Source organism: Notolepis coatsorum (genome assembly GCF_963971535.1).
Source record: "Notolepis coatsorum genome assembly, chromosome: 6".
NCBI lineage: Eukaryota > Metazoa > Chordata > Actinopteri > Aulopiformes > Paralepididae > Notolepis > Notolepis coatsorum.
In genome coordinates, this window is record NC_140170.1 from 170,229,726 (window position 1) to 170,234,969 (window position 5,244).

The following is a 5,244-nucleotide window of genomic DNA, read 5'->3' on the forward strand; positions in this document are numbered from 1 at the left end:
GAGCAGGCCGCGAAGAGCAGGCCGCGAAGAGCATGGGACACTGGAGTCAGAACACTACTGATGTTTTTACTTGTTATATTGGAACTGTTTTTTCCACTTAAGGCTTAAAGAGATTGGAATAGTGGTGTTGTTGTTGCTCTAAATTTGTAGATGTTGTATGTGTGTGGGGTGGGGGTAGCTTTATTATGGCTAAATGTGTGTGGCTAGCTTATGGGTTGTGGGAGGGACCTTGGTTTAGGCTAAGGGTTAGGATTATGATTAGGGACTTTAAGGCAAAAGATTTGGAGTAAGAGGGACTTTTGAGAAACAGGTTTACCACTAACCACAGATCACAGAAATCAAATTCCATCCCAATTTTCTTTTTGGCTTTTATTTGGTCGTTAGGCCTCTATTTGAACCCAGTATAGACGGTATGGACGGTTTCAACTTGAAATAAACTTGGGTCCAAGTCGTTTCCTAGCAACACAATTCCACCGAAAACAGTCTACGGCCAGTTGCCATTGTGACATCGTCATTAGAATGTTCAGGTCTCAGAATTATAATCTTGTAGTGTGAGATTGTCACACCCGAAAGGGTTAACAAAGAGCGGTCTATCGTTTGGTCATGGTATTTTCCCGCTCAAAGCTCAAGCCTTTTGGCTAACTGGGTGTTAATCGTTTCAGTGCAAGCAGACTGTGGGGGAGTGATGTGGTATGGTGGCCCAAACAGGACAAAGTAGCCCACCTTTTCAATACAGCTTCTAAGGCTACGTTTAGACTGCAGGCAAAAGTGGTACTTTCCTATGTCGTACTAAGATACAGGTCTAATTTGTTTTTATTAGCTGGCCTCCACTGCATTCAACTTGTAAATTAAACCATAAACTGTGACTTCAGTGTCCTCCTTGTTTACGTCCGTCATCATTATTGTTAATTTGCTGCATGCGGGTCAGTTCAAGAATGTGACCAGTTTACACTGGAATCTGATATCGGCCACATTTAAGAAATAATGTGAACAGCCAAACAAAGAAATTGGATCTGAGAAAATAAATCCGAATTGAGCACTAAGGCTTGATCAAAGTAGTGTAGCTTCTCAGATCTGTGGAAAAACTAAAAAGAACAGGCAGAACTAATGATGAGCAACACGTAAACAAACTGCTTTTCTCTCATCTTTTTCACACAGGCAAAAACTAAAGAAAAGAGGTGATTCTTCTTCCCTCTATTGTTAAGAACATCAAAGACCAAGATAAAGGTTTTGAAACGACTTGGGGCCGACAACAAAATTGCAATACGGTTGTTTTCATGGGCCTCGTCTCAGTTTCCCCTGATCTTAGATGTTGCTGTTTAGATAATAATATAAGATAAGATATTCCTTTATTGATTATTAATTTCAATATAATCAATATTGATGCAACTATGATGCCTATAAATTCAGGCATCATAGCTGCATCGGGGGGGGGGGGGGGGGGCAGAGTTATGGGCAGGGTAATAGAAATACAATAAATATAGGTAATAAAATTGTATCTGAATACAAAACATGAGAAAGTTAAACAAGGTGCAGATGAGTTTGGTTATAATATACGTTATAGTCCGTGCAGTGGTTAAGAGTCAGACACACTTAGGGCGGGATCCACAAAGAATGGATTGCACGGTGCTAATTGCACCCTTACAATTCATTATGAATTGAAAATGGGGGACCCTGATGTAAACAAGATGAAAGTCTTTCTCTGGTCTGCATCCCCTTAACTCAATCAGCGCCACGGGTCTAGCCCATCTTTGTTCCTACTGCGCCACCGCTGTAAGAGATAGGGATGCATGGTGGTGTTTGCAGGGCTATATCTATATTATAGCTATGGATACAATACTATGGCTCATTTGACATCAACTATCCATCGTTCAATGTGAAAAAGAATAAATGTTTTCATGTATACGTTTGCGTGTTATGCCGTGGTGAATATAAGTATAGTTTCAGAGTGATTCTGGTTAATTCCAGAAAACGGCGCTATGGAGCAATACGTGCATTTAGCTAAAAGCTTTGGCGTTGCTCGCCTGGACACGCTACTATTTCCAAATCAAATGTATATAATAGGTATTATGTTTCATCATGAATGCATGAAAGGGGGGGGGGGGTAGTTTTTTGATGCTTTGATCGTCACCAACGGCATACGTTTTGGAGTATGTTACACATGGTTGTTGCGATCGATGTGAAATCATGGTTGGATCAAAGCAGGATTGATGTCATATAGTCCTTACCTTCACTAGGACGTACCCCAAAAAGAATATTCCAATTGTCTGATCACGATTTCCAGTATTGATGTCCATCATGTCGCCAACATAATCCACTACACATGCATCAGGGCATTGGACGTGTTTCAATGTGATCGAACAAACCGCTAGAGTCGCCTGACCCAAAAAACTGCACCCGGAATGAAATTAAATGTAACACCGGGTGTGAAAAAAAGGTATTGAATGGTGGGCGATACTGCCACCTAGCACGATGCGGCCGGTATTGCACTCTAGCGATCTCAGAGTGATTCCCTATGGTAACCCCGAGGTCTGTGAGAGAAATTTATAAAAATATAGAATACAAGAAATAACGCAGTGATTGATTGATTGACAATTGTATTAACAGATTGCAGAATGGGTACAATACATTATGGCTCAATACACACAATTGTTAACACTTTCTTTGCCACGCTTATGTACATCCTTATACCATCCTCTGCCAGCTCTATTTGTCTATGGAGAAGTTCCCCTTCTTTGCAGGGCTATAACTTTTTTAATTGTATTGCTAAATTGACATTACTATGGCCCATTCAACGTCAATTATCTATCGTTCAGGATGTAGGAACGTTATACTTTTTCATTCACATATTCATACTAAAATACGGTCTAAAGTATAAATATGTTTTTATCGTTTTCTGCAGCATTCTGCAGAATGTGATTTATAGCCCTAAATGCATTATATTGATGATCAAATACAGTTTGATAGCGATCTGCGCCAGATAAAAAATTTCAAATGGACGTGCTTCTAGAAGTTACTACTTATCATCTGATGTTGACCGGATGGGGGGGGGGGTCGTTTATAATTCCGTGGCCAACGTTAGATGATTCATGTAGTGTAGGTGATATGATCATTAGAGCAGTTTGTATCGAACACGGTAAAAATAAATGCTGAAACTTACCCCAGTCTCCTCGGGCCGTTGGGCGATGAGCGTGGAGCAAAAATATTCCTATTATGGGATGTTGAAATATGCGATCCATCTCCAGGTTGTATAATAGTATATACGTCCAAATCATGTTTATCGAGTTATTGGTAACGGATCGCTATCCATTGTGTCGAGCTCGAGTCCCGGGACCTATAGCGAGTGATTGGACCGAATTTGGATGAGCACCAGTTTCCGTTTCCGGTTTGGGCGATCCGCCGATCGGCCACCAGATGGCGCTCTTGAACCGTTGGAGAGTTGAGAGGGGATCAACAGTAGATCTCAAGTCTCTGCGGGAGAAATATGATTGCGATCACAGATTTTTGAAATATTGATCTCAATGACGTGTTACGGCGTCATTGGCAGAATTAGCATGGCGGGGAATGACGAGTTAAGGCGTCATTGGCGATTAAAGTGTTAAGGGGATGAGACCAGAGAAAGACTTTCGTCTTGTTTACATCAGGGTCCCCCATTTTCAATTCATAATGAATTGTAAGGGTGCAACTTGCACCGTGCAATCCATTCTTTGTGGATCTAACCCTTAGTGGTTAAGAGTCAGACATTCCTATTAGTTCTCAAGTTGCTCACGTTCTAACTACTGTAACATTATTTGTTTATGTTTATTTGTTTATTGTTATTTGCACTTACAAACATACATTCTAGAATAAAATAAGTAAAAGAAGAACAGTTAAAATGTGCAGGAATGGTCAAAAAGCCCAAGGGCTTATAAGCGACCTCCCCTCTTAAACCGATATAGGATAACTACACAGAACCCCCCCCCCCCCCACACACATTATGCACAAACACACATGCGCATATCCCTCTCTCATACACACATACTACAATACAGCATTATACAACAATTATGTTGGAAAAAAAGACTACTCACAAATACACATGGATACTATAGACTACACTGGATCTGTAGTTCTTTTTTAAGCTTGCTTTTAAATGTATTTAAAGTGGAACATGTTTCTGTTAGATTTTGTATATCATTCCACATCACTGCACCTTGATAAACAAATGAGTTTGGCAACAGAGGTCCTACAGAAAGGAATGCTAAGTCATTATTTCTTCTTGTGAGATGTGCATGATAATGAGAATTAAACTCAAAATAACGTTGAAAGAAGTTAGGTAAAGATGAAGACCAATTATTTATACATAAGAACCCCTGTTTGGTACTTGTTGACCTCATAAATTGTGAGAAGTTGCAGTTGTTTAAATAATGGTTTGGTTGGGGCTAAATAAGAAGAGTTGGTTGCAATTCTTACAAAGGATTTCTGAGCTCTGGATTGCTTGTAAGTAAGAAGGGTAAGTGTTGGCCCAAATTATATTGCAGTAAGAGATGTGAGGGGGGGGGGGGGTTGATCGGGAGACATTAAGTGATTGATGCCACAGGGTCTGTAGGAGGCTGTCATCTATTACAGACGATTGATCGACACATCAGTCGAGGTGCTGCACTGGTGAGAGATCAATTGGCCTGGCAACTAAACCTGATGACAGCCAGGTCTGTGTGTCTGTGTGTGTGTGTGTGCGTGTGTGTGTGTGTGTGTGTGTGTGTGTGTGTGTGTGTGTGTGTGTGTGTGTGTGTGCGTGCGTGCGTGCGTGCGTGCATGCGTGCGTGTGTGCGTGCGTGCGTGCGTGCGTGCGTGCGTGCGTTGGGGGGGTGCGTGCGTGCGTGCGTGCGTGCCGGCCTGCCTGCCTGCCTGCCTGCCTCCCTGCCTGCCTGCCTGCCTGCCTGCCTGCCTGCCTGCCTGCCTGCCTGCCTGCCTGCCTGCCTGCCTGCCTGCCTGCCTGCCTGCCTGGTGGCTCCCGTGGAGGGGGGGGGTACTGTGAGGGCTGGAGGTATTCTGCATGCAGCCCAACAAGGGGGCGTGTCGTTTTTCTGCTTCACGCACCTGAGAGGAGTTTGCAATCAGCTCGGGAGAGTACTAGTATTGCAGACTCCCCTCCACTCCTTGTCGGGTCGTTCTTGTTACTACCATCTACTGCCGCGTCTCTGGCGTGAGACTTTGTGCCACCCCTGTACATCACCACCTGTCGCCGTTTCCTGGAGTGGGACA